This window comes from Pseudorca crassidens, chromosome 4 (genome assembly GCF_039906515.1).
Source record: "Pseudorca crassidens isolate mPseCra1 chromosome 4, mPseCra1.hap1, whole genome shotgun sequence".
Lineage (NCBI taxonomy): Eukaryota > Metazoa > Chordata > Mammalia > Artiodactyla > Delphinidae > Pseudorca > Pseudorca crassidens.
Window position 1 is genome coordinate 147,711,708 of NC_090299.1, and position 18,324 is coordinate 147,730,031.

Sequence of the window (18,324 nt, forward strand, 5' to 3'; positions counted from 1 at the left end):
TGGTTAGCTAGTTATTAGGCAGTGAGAGTAGTTAATTAATGGTAGTATGAGAGGGAGAAGAGGGCTGGATTGAAGACAAGGTCCACGGGACGTGGTAATCAATTATAGGTAGAGGGCAAAAAAGAGGGGGAAAAACTGTGATTGTAGGTGCAAAATGAGGAGTTGAGGTTAATGGTAATACTATCTATTGAGGTAGAAAATAATTGAGGTGTAAGCCATAGGGAGGAGAGGCATAACATAGGAAGACAAAACAAGAAGCCGTTGGGCCCAGCAACGAAGAGAGCCTATTTTCTGTTCATTTCCTTGTTTTTACTCATGGAAAAGCTTACTGGAAGCCAGAGCACATAGTAATAATAATAGGGCCCGTCACTGGCAACGTGTTCAATATTCAGTGAGTGTCTTAACACAATTTCCTCAGTTTTCAGAGAGCCTCTGTCGAAGACTGCTGTCACCTTCACTGTTTTGCTCAATAACTGAGTTTCCACAATACTCTCAGTGTAAGGTAAAAGTGAACCTTCTACTTGTTGTTACTTTTTACTAATTTGGAAAAGCATGATAATATAATGATAGATATATGTTATTACACATTTGTCAAAACTCGTAGAATGTACAACACAAAGAATGAACCCAAATGCAAACTATGGACTTTGCATGACAATGATGTATCCATGTTGGTTCATCGATTGTAACAAATGTACCACTGTGATGCAGGATGTTGGTGGTGGACGATGCTGCTTGTGTTGGGGAACTGTTGGCAGAAGCCACCCTCCTTGGCCAGGCCCAACTGCCTGAGTTGTCTCACAACAGGAGGTCCCAATGAGGAAAACTGTGCTGTCTCAGAAAACTAACCAGGAGAATTCGGGAGGGGCCAAAGGAAGGAGGAGATGACCAACCTCCCAGAAGCCCTCATGCTGGAATACATTTTGGCTAAGAGATGCGCGCTACCAGGAAGGACCCTGAGTCACCAAATATGGGCCAAGCAAGATGATTGGCCAGAGACAACCCGGAAACTACTCCATTACTATAAAACCTGAGGCTGCAAGCCACGTGGCAGAGCAGTTCTTCTGGGCTCCCTTACGCTGCTGCTCTCCGCCAGGCTTCCCTTCCCAATAAAGTCTCCTGCTTTGTCAGCGTGTCTCCTAGGACAATTCATTTCCAAGTGTTAGACAAGAGCCCACTCTCGGGCCCTGGAAGGGGTCCCCCTTCCTGCAACACTTGTGTGGCAGGAGGAGGGAGGTGGGAACTCTATTTTATGCTCAATTTTTCTGTGAACATAAAACTGCTCTAAAGATATTAATTTTAAAAATACATATGTGTGCTTTTTTTTGACAAATAATAAACTGCACTGATCTTCCTTCCCTCTTATTCCAGTTCAAAGAAATCAATCTATTTTTCTTTAGAAAAAAAAAGTCAAATGCAAGAGTTTCGGTTTCCCCATCCTCAAGTATTTGGAGTTATAATAAAGATGTTTTTGTAATTAGTATATACATCCGTTAGGCATTTCAAAGCTAGTGAGCCCACAGAGATTGCTGTATTTTCCTTTGTGGAGAGCAAATAAACAACTTTCTTTGAAAGAACAGCTTTTGTTATATAAGTTTGTTTAGGAATAGAATAATCAAGCTAGCATGGTTTTTAAGAGTTTGACCCCAGAGTTACTAACCTAGTACAATTCCTGGCTCTAACATTCATCAGATATAGGTTCTCGGGCAATTCTTTGTTACATTCTAAATTTTATTTTCTTCATCTCTAAAATGACGTTAATAGGAATACCCACAGTTCATTGATTCATTGGCAAGTTTGAGAAAACGTATGTAAAGCATTTGGTATAAGGCCTGGTAGTCGAGACTGCTCAATAAATATGTGTTGTTGTGATTAGAGGGTATTTTCCAGTCCCCAATTAACTAATGTCTTGGAGGACATTCAATCATTTACTGAGTAAGAAATGAACTGAATTCTGAAAATCCTGACTTCCAGCTCTACCCATGATTGAAGGAATAGGTATTAGACTTACTCTCCTACGATTAACAACTTTGAAACTGGAAAACAAACAAACAAACAAAACTCCTGAAGCCGCTCTTCTCAGGCCTTGGTTAACAGACAGCTCAGGGCTGTGACCCTTGAGAGACACGAAGTCCACGTTGAACATCAAGTTCACTCTAATTTACTGAATGCGATTTCCAAATTGTGGCCCACGGAAACAGAGCCTGAACAGAAAGCAGCAGTCTTGCCATCCATCCACATGACACAGAGATTTTGAAGTTTGGGACTACTGAAGCAGCCGGGATTTGCATCTCAGGGCACCAGAAATAAGGGCGCTTAGAAGAGAAGCGCCCCAGAAATCTGCATCTCTGTCCTCTTGAATCTTTGACTGAGTACCTGTGCGTACACTTGGTCACTCAGAGGGGCCTAGTAAGGAGTGGCTACTTTGGGACTGTGAGAGGAATGGAAATCCCAGAGAATACATAGTGCTGGGAGACAATGGAAGGAATGCCAGCAAGCCAGGGCTGAGGCCCCAGAAGAGTCATGGTTTAGCAGGAGGACTCCTCCGACCCTAGCGTAGGGATGCGCCTGCCCCACTCTAACGAAGCTTAAAGCCAAGCCCAGGAGAAACATGCTGAGCTGCCAGTAACTTAATTCTCTGCCAGAATAAAACCCAACAGTCTTTACAGGAAGACAAATCCAGAATCCCAACAGTATAGCATTCCACTGTCCAGCATGACACTTAAAAAATTAGTAGGCGTGTGAAGAATCAGAAAAATATGACCAAAATTGGAGGGAGAGGAGGCAGTAGAAACAGACCCAGAGATGCCAGACGTGTCGGAATTAGCAGACAAGGACTTCAGGCAACTGTTATAAAAAAGGCCCAAAATCTAAAGACAAAGATAAATAAATGAGTAAACAGATGTGGGATCTCAGTAAATAAATGGAAACTAAAAGAGAGCCAGGAAAGCACATGACAATTGTAGAACTAAAAAATACCTGAAATTTAAAGATATTTGCTGAATTGGGCGAAACAGAAGATTGGATACTACAAAAGAAAAGACTTTGAAGACAGGTTAAATAGAAACTTTGCAAACTGAAACACACACAATAAAGATTGGCTGAAAAAAAAAAAAAAAAGGAGCTTCAGTGACCTGCAGGGTATTGTAAAGTCATCTAATATTTGTGGAGTAGAAGTCCCAGAGGTAGAAGAGAACTTTTGGCAGGAAAAAAAATATGTTAAAAGAAATAATAGTAAAAGAAATCCCCAAATTTAATAAAAAATTAAAAAACACAGAGAATATTGTGCATCACCAATAACTAGTGTCTCTGAGGACATCTATTCATCTCCTCAGCAAGAACTGAACATTTTTAAACAGTTTTGAAAATCTCAACTTCCCATTCTGACCATGATGGAGGAATGAGCCACAAACAGGATAAACAGAAAGAAAACCACCTAGGCATATTGTAGTACAATTGCTTTAAACCAAACTAAAAATAAAAAATTCAAAACATTCCGAAGAAAAAGACATATTACATACAGGAAAGTAACAATACAATAACCACTGCATTCTCATCAGAAACAATACAAGCCAGAAAACAATGGAATGGTAGTTTTTAAATGCTAAATTAGGAATAAACTATGAATTTAGAATTTAAAACAAGCAAAATTTTTCATGAAAACTTAACTCCAGTGAAGATATTTTCAGATAACCATAGTGATGACCTGCACTACAAGAAATGTTAAATAAACTTATTCAGATTAAAGGGAAATTATACCAGATAGAAACTCAAATCTACATGAATGAATAAAGAACACTAAACATTTTTCTACTTCCTTAACTTCTTTAAAAAGAAACGAATTATTTGAAACATGAGTGATAATGTGTTGTGGAATTTGTAATGTGTAGAAGTAAGATACATGACAAATGCACAAAAGAGGGGAGAGGGAAATGGAAGTACATTTATGTATGCTTTTTACGTTATATATAAAGTGTTATTCTATCAATTCCAGGTGTACTGTAATAGGTTAAGGATGCATATTGTAATCCCCAAAGTACCCATTAAAGAAATAAAACAGTGAGATCATATGCCAAAAGAGGAGATTAAAATGTAATACTAAGAAATGCTCAATTAAAAAAAAGACAGGAGGGCTTCCTTGGTGGTGCAGTGGTTAAGAATCCACATGCCAACGCAGGGGACATGGGTTTGAGCCCTGATCTGGGAAGATCCCACATGCCGCGGAGCAACTAAGCCTGTGTGCCACAGCTACAGAGTCTGTGCTCTAGAGCCCACGAGACACAACTACTGAACCCGCATACCACAACTACTGAAGCCCACACACCTAGAGCCCATGCTCCACAACAGAGAAGCCACTGCTATGAGAAACCCGTGCACCACAGCAAAGAGTAACCCCCACTCGCCACAACTAGAGAAAGCCCACATGTAGCAACAAAGACCCAACACAGCCAAAAATAAATAAATAAATTTTAAAAATTAAAAAAAAGAAGACAGGAAAATATGGAAAAGGAAAAAAAGATAGACGGAACAATAGAAAACAAATAGTAAGATGGTAGACTTAAGCCTAAGCATATGAATTATTATATTAAATGTAGAAATACTAGACCACCAGTTAAAAAGCAGAGAAGCATATCCAACTATACACTGTTCTTAAGATATTCTCTTCAAATATAAAGACATAGGTTAAAAATAAAAGGATGGAAAACTAGATATACCATGAAACACTAAGCATAAGAAAGCTGGAATGTCTGTATTAATATCAACAAATTATACCATTTTTAGTAGCATCAAAAATAATAAAATACTTGGGAATAATTTTAACCAAGGAGGTGAAAGACCTATACACTGAAAGCTATAGGACATTGATGAAAGTAAGTAAAGAAGGCTCGAATAAATGGAAAGATATTCTGTGCCCATAGATTGAAAGAATTAATGTTACAATGTCGATACTACCTAAAGCAATCTACAAAATCTCTATCAAAAATCCCGATCGCATTTTTCGCAAAAATAGAACAAATAATCCTAAAATTTGTGTCGGATCACAAAAGACACCAATTAGCCAAAGCACTCTTGAGAAAGAAAAGTAAAGCTGGAGGCATTATACTTCCTAATTTCAAACTATATTACAAAGCTATAGCAATCAAAAGAGTATAGTTTTGGCATAAAAACAGACACATAGACTAGTGGAATAGAAAAAAGAGTCCAGAAATAAACCCTTGGATGTATGGGCAAACTAACTTTTGGCAAGGGCAGTAGGAACACACAATGGGGAAAGGATAGTCTCTTCAATAAATCATGCTAGGAAAACTGGATATTCACATGCAAAAGAATGAAACTAGACCCCTATCTTACACTACGCACAAAAATTAACTTGAAATGGATTAAAGACTTAAATGTAAGACCTGAAACAATAAAACTCCTGGAAGAAATGATTGGGGGTAATCTCCTTGACATTGGTCTTGGCAATGACGTCTTGGATAAGATCTCAAAAGCACAGGCAACAAAAGCTAAAATAAACAAGTGGGACTACATGAAACTAGAGAGATTCTGCACAGCAAAGGAAAAAATAAAAAAATTGAAAAGGCAACCTACAGAATGATAGAAAATATTTGCAAACCATATATCTGATAAGGGGTTAATATCTAAAAAATATATAAAACTTATACAACTCAATAGCAAAGTGAGAATAAGTTTGGCAGAATTTCTATTATACATTTTTTATGCTCAGTGTTTTTATGTTATGACTGGGTAGGATAATATAAGTGTTCTAAGCAGTGTCACAAAATTTTTTTTAACGTCTTTATTGGAGTATAATTGCTTTACAATGGTGTGTTAGTTTCTGCTTTATAACAAAGTGAATCAGTTATACATATACATATATCACCATATCTCCTCCCCCTTGAGTCTCCATCCCACCATCCCCATCCCACCCCTCTAGGTGGACACAGAGCACCGAGCTGAACTCCCTGTTCTATGTGCTACTTCCCATTAGCTATCTATTTTACATTTGGTAATATATATAAGTCCATGCCACTCTCTCACTTCATCCCAGCTTACCCTTCCCCCTCCCCGTGTCCTCAAGTCCATTCTCTATGTCTGTGTCTTTATTCCTGTCCTGCCTCTCGTTTCTTCAGAACCTTTTATTTTTTTAGATTCCATATATATGTGTTAGCGTATGGTATTTGTTTTTCTCTTTCTGACTTACTTCACTCTGTATGACAGACTCTAGGTCCATCCACCTCACTACAAATAACTCAATTTTGTTTCTTTTTATGGCTGAGTAATATTCCATTGTGTATATGTGCCACATCTTCTTTATCTATTCACCTGTTGATGGACACTTAGGTTGATTCCATGTCCTGGTTATTGTAAATAGAGCTGCAGTGAACATTGGGCTACATGACTCTTTTTGAATTATGGTTTTCTCAGGGTATATGCCCAGTAGTGGGATTGCTGGGTCATATGGTAGTTCTATTTGTAGTTTTTTAAGGAACCTCCATACTGTTCTCCATAGTGGCTGTATCAATTTACATTCCCACCAACTGTGCAAGAGGATTCCCTTTTCTCCACACCCTTTCCAGCATTTATTGTTTGTAGATTTTTTGATGATGGCCATTTTGACTGGTGTGAGGTGATACCTCATTGTAGTCTTGACTTGCATTTCTCTAATGATTAGTGATGTTGAGCATTCTTTCATGTGTTTGTTGGCAATCTGTATATCTTCTTTGGAGAAATGTCTATTTAGGTCTTCTGCCCATTTTTGGATTGGGTTGTTTGTTTTTTTCTTATTGAGCTGCATGAGTTGCTTGTAAATTTTGGAGATGAATCCTTTGTCAGTTGCTTCATTTGCAAATATTTTCTCCCTCCCATTCTGAGGGTTGTCTTTTTGTCTTGTTTATGGTTTCCTTTGCTGTGCAAAAGCTTTTAAGTTTCATAGGTTCCATTTGTTTATTTTTGTTTTTATTTCCATTTCTCTAGGAGCTGGGTCAAAAAGGATCTTGCTGTGATGTATGTCATAGAGTGTTCTGCCTATGTTTTCCTCTGCGAGTTTGATAGCGTCTGGCCTTACATTTAGGTCTTTAATCCATTTTGAGTTTATTTTTGTGTATGGTGTTAGGGAGTGTTCTAATTTCATTCTTTTACATGTAGCCGTCCAGTTTTCCCAGCACCACTTACTGAAGAGGTTGTCTTTTCTCTATTGTATATTCTTGCCTCCTTTATCAAAAATAAAGTGACCATATGTGCATGGGTTTATCTCTGGGCTTTCTATCCTGTTCCACTGATCTATATTTCTGTTTTTGTGCCAGTACCATACTGTCTTGATTACTGTAGCTTTCTTTGTAGTATAACCTGAAGTCAGGGATCCTGATTTCTCCAGCTCCATTTTTCTTTCTCAAGATTGCTTTGTCCTTTTGGGGTCTTTTGTGTTTCCATACAAATTTTGAAATTTTTTGTTCTACTTCTGTGAAAAATGCCACTGGTAGTTTGATAGGGATTGCATTGAATCTGTAGATTGCTTTGGGTAGTAGAGTCATTTTCACAATGTTGATTCTTTCAATCCAAGAACATGGTATATATCTCTCCGTCTGTTGGTATCATCTTTAATTTCTTTCATCAGTGTCCTATAGTTTTCTGCATACAGGTCTTTTGTCTCCTTAAGTAGGTTTATTCCTAGGTATTTTATTCTTTTTGTTGCAATGGTAAATGGGAGTGCTTCCTTAATTTCTCTTTCAGATGTTTCATCATTAGTGCATAGGAATGCAAGAGATTTCTGTGCATTAATTTTGTATCCTGCAACTTTACCAAATTCATTGATTAGCTCTAGTAGTTTTCTGGTAGCATCTTTAGGATTCTCTATATATAGTATCATGTCATCTGCAAACAGTGACAGCTTTACTTCTTCTTTTCCAATTTGTATTCCTTTTATTTCTTTTTCTTCTCTGATTGCTGTGGCTATAACTTCCCAAACTATGTGGAATAATAGTGGTGAGAGTGCGCAACCTTGTCTTGTCCCTTATCTTAGCGGAAATAGTTTCAGTTTTTCACCATTTAGAACAATGTTGACTGTGGGTTTGTCATATATGGCCTTTATTATGTTGAGGTAAGTTCCCTCTATGCCTACTTTCTAGAGGATTTTTTATCATAAATGGGTGTTGAAGTTTGTTGAAAGCTTTTTCTGCATCTATTAAGATGATAATATGATTTTTATCCTTCAGTTTGTTAATATGGTTTATCACATTGATTGAATAAGCAGTGTCACAAATATTGATGCATTGGATGATAAAACAAAATGCAATTCATGAATTTCCCAATTAATCTATCCTTTCGTAGACATCACTTCATTTGGCTAGAAGTGTAAAGTAATCTTTATATATATAAAGTAGAAGTACAAAGTGGAAATGTGAGAGAGAAGTTCATGTTCTCATCTTTCTGAGACCCTAGTTGTGGCAGGTGGGCTCCTTAGTTGTGGCATGGGAACTCTTAGTTGAGGCATGCATGTGGGATTTAGTTCCCTGACCAGGGAGTGAACCCGGGCCCCCTCCAATGGGAGCATGGAATCTTAACCACTGTGCCACCAGGGAAGTCCCTAAACTTAAAGTCTTAAACATCCAAATCAAGGTTTAGGGAGAGAACCTAAAATTCTCTATAATGTCCTTGAATAAAATCTTTGTCTCATGTAGCCGTAAGAAAGACATAGCTAAGGATCTTAACCAAGACCTGATTGTACAGATTGCCGAGTTTGCAAAACCAATTAAATAGTAATCATCTCAAGTTACACTAAGGTAAAGGCCTTGGTTGGGGAAAAACGGAATTCTGAAACAGTATGCGAGCATTTGGGCAGGAACAGACCACGTTGAGAATGCTAAAACCACCAAATCTCTCGGAATCTTCCTTGCCAACTAAAGCAGCCCTTCAAAAAACAATAATTGCTGGAGAGGGTGTGGAGAAAAGGGAACCCTCCTACACTTTTGGTGGGAATGTAAATTGGTACAACCATTATGGAGAACCGTATGGAAGTTCCTTAAAAAACTAAAAATAGAGCTACCATATGATCCAGAATCCCATTCCTGGGCATATATCTGGAGAAAACCATAATTTGAAAATATACATGCACCCCAATGTTCATTGCAGCACTATTTACAATAGCCAGGATATGGAAGCAAGCTAAATGTCCATTGACAGAGTAATGGATAAAGAAGATGTGGTACAGGAGATTGGTTCAAGATGGCGGAGTAGAAGGAGTAGAAGGACGTGTGCTCAGTCCCTCAACTAACTGCTGAACAATCATCGGCAGGAAGACACTGGAACTCACCAAAAAAGATACCCCACATCCAGAGAAGCCACAATGAGACGGTAGGAGGGGCACAATCACAATAAAATCAAATCCCGTAACTGCTGGATGGGCGACTCACAAACTGGACAACACTTATATCACAGGAGTGCACCCATTGGAGTGAAGGTTCTGAGCCCCACATCAGGCTTCCCAACCTGGGGGTCTGGCAATGGGAGGAGGAATTCCTAGAGAATCAGACTTTGAAGGCTAGTGGGATTTGATTGCAGGACTTTGACAGGACTGGGGGAAACAGAGACTCAACCCTTGGAGGGCACACACAAAGTAGTGTGTGCATCGGGACCCATGGGGGAAGGAGCAGTGACCCCAGGGGAGACTGAACCAGACCTACCTGCCTGTGTTGGACGGCCTCCTGCAGAGGCAGAGGGTGGCTGTGGCTCACCATGGGGACAAGGACACTGGCAGCAGAAGTTCTGGGAAGTACTCCTTGGAGTGAGCCCTCCCAGAGTCCGCCATTAGCCCCACCAAAGACCTGGGTAGGCTCCGGTGCTGGGTCACCTCAGGCCAAACCACCAACAGGGAGGGAACTCAGCCCCACCCATCAACAGACAATCGGATTAAAGTTTTACTGAGCCCTGATCACCTGAGCAACACCCAGCTCTACCCACCACCAGTCCCTCCCATCAGGAAGCTTGCAGAAGCCTCTTAGATAGCCTCAGCAACATTCGAATTATAGGGGTCCCAGGAGAGAAGAGAAAGGATCCGAGAAAATATTTGAAGAGAGTATAGTTGAAAACGTCCCTAACATGAGAAAGGAAATAACCACTCAAGTCCAGGAAGCGCAGAGAGCCCCAGACAGGATAAACCCAAGGAGAAACACGCAGAGACACATAGTAATCAAAATGACAAAAATTAAAGACAAAGAAAAATTATTGAAAGCAACAAGGAAAAAACAACAAATAACATACAAGGCAACTCCCATAAGGTTAACAGCTGATTTCTCAGCAGAAACTCTACAAGCCAGAAGGGAGTGGCATGATATATTTAAAGTGATGAAAGGGAAGAACCTACAACCAAGATTACTCTACCCTGCAAGGATCTCATTCAGATTCGATGGAGAAATCAAAAGCTTTACAGACAAGCAAAAGCTAAGAGAATTCAGCACCACCAAACCAGCTTTACAACAAATGCTAAAGGAATTTCTCTAGGAAGGAAACACAAGAGAAGAAAAATGCTTTCTTGCACTGTTGGTGGGAATGTAAATTGATACAGCCACTATGGAGAACAGTATGGAGGTTCCTTAAAAAACTACAAATAGAACTAACGTACGACCCAGCAATCCCACTACTGGGCATATACCCTGAGAAAACCATAATTCAAAAAGAGTCATGTACCAAAATGTTCATTGCAGCTCTATTTACAATAGCCAGGACATGGAAGCAACCTAAGTGTCCATGGACAGATGAATGGATAAAGACGTTGTGGCACATATATACAATGGAATATTACTCAACCATAGAAAGAAACGAAATTGAGTTATTTGTAGTGAGGTGGATGCACCTAGAGTCTGTCATACAGAGTGAAGTAAGTCAGAAAGAGAAAAACAAATACCGTAAGCTAACACATATATATGGAACCTAAAAAAAAAACACATGGTCATGAAGAACCTAGGGGCAAGATGGGAATAAGACGCAGACCTACTAGAGAATGGACTTGAGGATACGGGGAGGGAAAGGATAAGCTGGGATGAAGTGAGAGAGTGGCATGGACATATATACACTACCAAACGTAAGGTAGATAGCTAGTGGGAAGCAGCCGCATAGCACAGGGAGATCAGCTCGGTGCTTTGTGACCACCTAGAGGGGTGGGATAGGGAGGGTGGGAGGGAGACGCAAGAGGGAGGGGATATGGGGATATATGTATATGTATAGCTGATTCACTTTGTTATAAAGCAGTAACTAACACACCATTGTAAAGCAATTATACTCCAATAAAGATGTTAAACAAAAAAAAAGAAAGAAAATGCTTGTAGATTCGGGGATTGATTGACGAGGGAGATTTTGCTGGCTGATTTCTATTTTCCTCTCAGAGTAGAAGAAAAAGTAATCTCTCAGAGTAAGGAGAGGGAGGGCAGAGATGTAGGAGGGAAACAAGATGCAGAGGGTATACAATTTGGAATGTTTGTTATGAGCTCTCTATTGCCTGCTGAATACAGCTTGCTTTTTCCCTACCTAAGCACACAAATGTATACACGTGTGGACAAAAAAATAGAAATACGCAAATTTCTTTCTAAATACAATTTCTCAGACATCCCATTCGAATTGTAACCTCCTTATTCTTAATCATTGTGTAGCATGTGCTAGGTGTAGGGCAGAATTCTAAGGTGGTCCCACTGAAACTTACCTTCGGACATTCATGGCCTTGTGTAACCCTCTTCCCTTGAGTGTGAACTGGCTCAAACGGCCTGCTTTCAACAGAGAGACTACAGCAAAAGTGACGGGTATATCACTTCTGAGATTAGGTTATGAGACCGTGACTTTTGCTCACTCTTTCTTACTTGCGCTCTCTGATGGAAACCAACGGCCAGGTTATAAGCTGTCCTTTAAAGAGGCCTGCATGGCAGGGAACTGAGGGTGACCTCCAGCCAACAGCCAGCGAGGAGCTGAGGCTTTCATGCAACGACCTGTGAGGGACTGAAAACTACCAGTCCCCACACGAGTGAGCTTGAAGCACATCCTTCCCCAGTTGAGACTTGAGTTGATCACAACATACCTTTACTGCAGTCCATGAGAGCCCCCAAAAGAGAGGACCCAGCTAAATCAAGCTGAGGTTCATGGCCCACAGAAACTGTTAGATAGTAACTATTTTGTGGTAAGTCACTACATTTTGGAGGTGATCTGTCACTCAGCAATAGATAACTTATACACTCGGAGATTTTTAAATTTCTGCTTCTAAAACAGGTCCCTTCAAATAATTAAAAATTACCTCTGTCCCCAAGTATTTATTGTGGCAACAAAAAAATGAATACACTGTATAGGATGGGAAGGGACAGGGCAGAAAGTGGAAGAGAAGTTTAAAGGAAAAATGGGGGGCTAGATTGAGGTGTAAGTCAGTAATCTCACCTCCAAGGGAGCCAACGTAGGATATAAAACAATCCGGAGGAGCAAAAGAGTGAAGGAGAAAAAGAGAGTGTTTTGAACCAAAGGGACATAGGCATATTGGGAACAAATCCTCCCCAGCTTGCTAGGGACTTAATGCTTATTGAAGGAGGGGCTGAATGTGTAACCCTTGCTGGATATCAGCCAAGATCTCACAAGGCACACACTTGGATTTTACAGACGGTGAACTAGGAAATTATGATGTAGAGGCAACTCAGTTGCTCAAGATAGCTCAGTGCCTTTTTAGTGGCATAGAGCATTGGATTAAGTTCCTTAAAAATTAGTGCCTTTGCTCTGCTAACCCACAAGATCTTTTAGTGCAACAGTGACAGTATCAGTTATTTCTTGAACTTTAGGAGAATATGTAAAGCATGTAGTATATCTACACAGTCTATCTAGTTATGATCCGTTTCTATCTCTTATTGGTTGTCTAGTATCAGTAATATGGGTAATGTTTCTTAAATAAACTAAAAACAGAGGTTCAGAGAAGTGACTAGTTCAACAGAGCAAAATTGGACTCATATCTAGAAGTCAATTGGGTCCTGCACACTGTCTGTATTTATGCAAGGAAAAAGGTAGAATATTTGGACTGAAGCCTGACTTCATTATATTTTCAATATTTAAAGGGACCTTATTAGTATCTCCTCTGAGTGTTAAATATCTTTATGATTCAGGTATGGTTTGTGACGTTGGGCCTAGGGAAAATTGTCAGAAGTAGAACTAATCCTCCTGGAAAGAAAATTGTCTCTTCGGTTCCTTTTAAGGTTATAAGATTTACTACGTGCTTCAGCCAGGAGAAATAAGCCAGTTTAGAGCTGGTTCTAAGAAAATTAAGTTTCAAAATTTAAGGCAATTTACTGAGCTGTTAATCTGAGAATATAAAATCTAAATTAAAATCTTTCCTGACCTATATTCTAATCTGCCCCCAAAATCCTACTGGACCTTCCAAGCCCGTTCAAAATGCCCTACATCATCAAGTCAATCTCTCACGCTCATCACCTAGCTCTAATGCTAGAGCTGCCCGCATTTCTGTCCAGGGTTAACCCATCCACCTGTGCTCTGAATTCCAGACTCTTCGGGCCTCTCGGGGACCACAGCAGCGAGCAACACTGCCACCTGCTGGGAGTTAGAGAAGTTACAGAGTGGGACTACCCAGATATTCTTGAACTTCAGGATTTGAAGCTTTCTTAAAGAATCTTTTTCTTAAAGAAATGTAGATAAATCCCAATTGTGTTTAATGATAATTCTTATCTTTTAGGTCATAATGCTATTACATTATGACTCTTTCACTTGAAGTCTGGAAAGGCTGCAGTTTAGGAATTGCTCTTCTCGGGGTAATTTACATTTTTACTCTAGTTGGTGTCATTAAATTTAAATTATTAAATTAATTAAATTAAATTAAAATATTAAATCAAGCATTATAGCCTCGTTGAACGTGTATTTCAATAGAGGGAGGTTAAAAAGACACATATAACTCTCCATTCAGACTGGGTGGAAGAATACGTGTAGTTAAATTAGAAGGTGTCTTGCCGTAGGGAAAAAATTTTCATGGCTGTTCTTGGTAACGGATGAATTTAAAGTGGATAATCAATCTAAGGTTGATAAGTAGCAAATGATATTTGCATAACGCTGTTCATTGCTTCATTTCAAATAGTAAAAAGAAAAAAGAAGAAAGATATGATAACTTGAAACTGTAAAACATAAAAAAATAGGTTAAGTGAGAAAATTAAAAATCACTGTAGGGCTTCCCTGGTGGCGCAGTGGTTGAGAGTCCGCCTGCCGATGCAGGGGACGCGGGTTCGTGCCCCGGTCCAGGAGGATCCCACATGCCGCAGAGCAGCTGGGCCCGTGAGCCATGGCCGCTGAGCCTGCGCGTCCGGAGCCTGTGCCCCGCAACGGGAGAGGCCACAGCGGTGAGAGGCCCGCGTACTGCAAAAAAAAAAAAAAAAAAAAAGTCACTGTAACTGCAACTATGGAAAAGATATGCATGCTTACTGAGTGGTGGCCAGGAGGTCAAACTATACATCCCTTGACGGAACTCATCATGTTTAAATCGTGTTAGGGTGAACTTCTAGAGGATGGTAAACTTTTACATCATCTCTATGGTTCCCCTGCTCTATATCAGATTCTGAACCTCATGAACCTAGTTTTGGCCAAGGTTCAAAGCATCCTGTCTCATTCTCTTGTGTAGGACCTTCTTTTGGCTTCTGACCCCAAGTGGACCATATTTCAAGATGCCATAATCCCTCCGACTTACTGTGTCCCCCTTACTTCTCTCCTTAGTATTTGAGAAGTCAGGAAGGTACGGTCCACTCCCATAAAAAAAGATTAACATTACCCCTTCAAGCACACATCCAATTTCTGAAGGACAGTGAAAACAGTTCTCTACTTTGCCTTTCAAGACATTTATCCACCCATATGGAATCCAATTCCCATGGGCATAAGGGGGTCCCTTCTCTCTGGTCTCCCTTCTCTGTCTTCCTCTTTCTCCTCTCCTTTTACCTCCTCATAATTTTAGTCCTTTTTCATCCCCTGGAGTCATTTGACTCCTTCAAATTTCCCCCTTAGTGAAGCTGGAACAGAGACAAGTAGGGAGAGTAATTCACATCCTTTAAGTTCTGAATAAAGCAGGATAAAGGACAGTGTACTTTGAGGTCCATCCTCAGAGTGGAAACATCTAAAGGACAAAAGAAAACCTTTCTCTTAGTAATATTGTCACCATTTTAAAGCATAGCAGAGTTTGTCCTTTCTCTACCTATGTAAGCTCCCTATTTATTGCCATAACTTGTATTGACAGTGGGAGTGGGGGAATAGGGTGGGAGTAGGGAATCACCCACTCCAGGAAGGAGACGAGACAGCTTTGAAGTTCTATGTGGGGTGGAGTGTGGATGTGGTCCCAGCGACAACGTCCCAGACAGACTTCCTGAACCCTCCCTTCTGCTAGTTCCCTTCCTCCCCATGGGGGACTTCCAGACAATCTGCTAGATGTACAATTCATAAAGAATGACCTGTGTTATGTGAAAGGATGGTAATGGTCTCTAATGGTCTCTTTCATATCAGTTACACAATAAGGTCTCTAACCAAACACTACATTTATATTCAGTTGCTTAAAATAATAGTCATGATCTGTACCAAAGAAAAGGGAAAGCCAGGCTGTTTTGTGTGTCTGACCGTGAGACCTACAGTCTGTAGATGTTTCTCCTGCTATAATCTCTTCCATCTGTGGTACCGTGGTGCAAGGACAGAGGGAAACCATTCACGAGCTTAAGTAAGATTTATTTTGATGACAATTCAGATGCTGATAGAAAGCCAACTAGAGTAAACCTCAGAGATCCTACGCTCTGAATGGCCTTGGGGTGGGCAGTTTACCAAAAAGCAAAAAGAGCCTTACATTTTTTCTGATGACTGATTACGTCTTAACTAGTCACTGTCCGGGAGCTGATGAGAGCTAAATGCTCTAGTCACTCAAATGTTGGGTCCATTTATGTGCTGGTAGAGGAAGCAGACAAGCCTGTGTAATTGACATAAGCATTCAACTCATCATATTAAATAGGGTCGGAATTTGATTAGTGTTTTCCTTCCAAAATGAGACCTATGCCTGGGACCAAAGAGTGGCCAAACGTTTGCAGAATTAACCACTATATTATATCAGAGTTCTCAATGCTGGCTATGCTTTGGAACTGCTGAAGACTTTAAAAAAATACCAGTGCTGAAGCCTAATCCCAGACCAATTAAATAGGATTCTCTGGGGTGGAGCCTGGGTAAAGACTTAAAAAAAAAAAAAAACTCCTCAGGTGACGTGCACCAGGGCTGAGAACCAGTGCTATTAGACAGTGTACAATGGAATAGAAGCAAGTTTACAGCCTTACCTCATTTTCATTATATTCATTAATAACAGCCAGATTTGCAAATTGCACTTGAGTAATCAATGTCTCAACTTGAAATTCTGACCAATAATTTCAGTCCTAGATGTAGAAATTTACCAAATGGTACCTAGCAGTTTCGTGAAATGATAAAATTTCTATTTATTCCCAAAGAATAGGTTATATACTGGGACATTCTCTTCATTACCCATATTTTCAAAAGCTAAATATTCCATTCACTTTAACAGTAAATTCACAGTCTAAAAGTTAATCTAATCTAACTAACACTAAAACCTACTGAGGATGCATAACGATATTCTGAGAGCACAGTTGGAGAACATGTTTTCTTCAATTATTAAATAAAGGAAAGTGAGACTTCCCTGGTGGCGCAGTGGTTAAGAATCTGCCTGCCAAAGCAGGGGACACCGGTTCGAGCCCTGGTCCGGGAAGATCTCACATTCCATGGAGCAACTAAGCCCGTGTGCCACAACTACTGAGCCTGCGCTCTAGACCCCGCGAGCCACAACTACTGAGTCCGCACGCACCACAACTACTGAAGCCCGTGCGCCTGGAGCCTGTGCTCCGCAACAAGAGAAGCGACCACCGTGAGAAGCCTGCGCACCGCAACGAAGAGTAGCCCCCGCTCGCCGCAACTAGAGAAAGCCCGTGTGCAGCAAGGAAGACCCAACACTGCCAAAAATAAATAAATAAATAAAGCTATTAAATCTGGTCAAAAGTATGGATCTTTTTAAAAGTAAAATAAAATAAAGGAGAGCTAACTCAGTGTTTCTGGTGAGAACTCTAAATTATATAGTCTCTGAATATATACATATATTAATGTAGATTAAGCTGCTGTAATGTGGAAATTCCAAAATACGGTGGATTAAGCAATATTGAAGTTTATTTCTCTCTCATGAAACAACGAGGAGGAGGGTACCTTTTGGTAAAGGAAACTATTTCTAAAGTTGCCAATTTCTAGCCAATGGGGACAGAGGAGAGGAAAGGAAAGAGGCCAAGAGCATCACTTCTGCTCACATGCTGTTGGCCAGAACTTAGCCACATGTGCGTGCCCCGCTGCAGGGAAGTTTGGGAAATGGAGTCTCCATCTCGGCAGCCACGTGCTCAACTGAAAACCAAAGATTTTTATCACTAATACAAAGAAGAGGAAAATGGATATTGGGGGTAAATCTCAATTTCTACACCATCTACATCCAGTCCAGAATCTAAATATACTTGGAATGCAAAGGAACTATATGGTTTAAAAGTTTACTTTGAGAAAATTTATTTTCATTATGTGTCCTATATCAACATTTAAGAAGTTTAGAATTTGTATTCATTTGATCAGAAAGATAGTTTATGATATACTATCTTCCTTTATACGAGCTTTAGCTATGATATGCAAGGGATGCACAGCACGTGATGTATGTAATATGAATCATGCTAATCCCCTCAACACGGTTCCTCAGCACTGACCTGGGCTTTTCCAGAACACGGTAGTTCCACAGAACAATGTTCAGACAGATCTTATATGACTGTCAGTGTTATTTCTTTTATTTAATTGAATAGACTCTGGCAGCCTAGTCATGGACTCCTTTGAGAATCTGATGAAAATCGTGGATCCTCTGCTCAAATATATCAACGATTTAGCAACTAATTTTAGGGGCGTTAGAAACACCTTCCCGCATGAAGCCCAGTTTCAGAGTGTCTTGATTCTGTCTTCCACAGAAGCCTGGGAAAGTCTAGATGAAATCACTCATCCCTCTCTCTGGGACCCACCAATGGAATTCCTGGAGCTCTGGCCCAAGGCGGACACCTGGCACAGGACCTGGGGCACAGTGATGCTCTATGATGTTCGTTCTCTTGTATTTCAAAGCTCCTTTGCTCCCCGTAAGAACTCCTTGGTGTGCTGGCATAGGTGAAAGTAAACAAATAAAATAATTGTTAATTAAAAAAAAAAAAGAATTCCTTGGTGGTCCACGCATTCCCCTTGGTATTAGTGTTACTTCGCCCA

At 40.1% G+C, this 18,324-nt stretch overlaps 1 long non-coding RNA gene across 2 annotated transcripts in view; it reads left to right on the forward strand.

Annotated features, from left to right (window-relative positions):
- The window catches only part of LOC137224064 (uncharacterized), a 273,848-nt gene that overhangs the window by 211,229 nt on the left and 44,295 nt on the right, over positions 1-18,324 (forward strand). Inside the window, exon 4 of one of the 2 annotated variants that reach the window (XR_010943210.1) lies at positions 712-1,766. The exons of the other annotated variant lie outside the window; for it this stretch is intronic. This is a non-coding gene — a long non-coding RNA (uncharacterized lncRNA). Of the gene's footprint in view, positions 1-711; positions 1,767-18,324 lie in introns of those variants that run through there. 2 annotated transcript variants of the gene reach the window in all.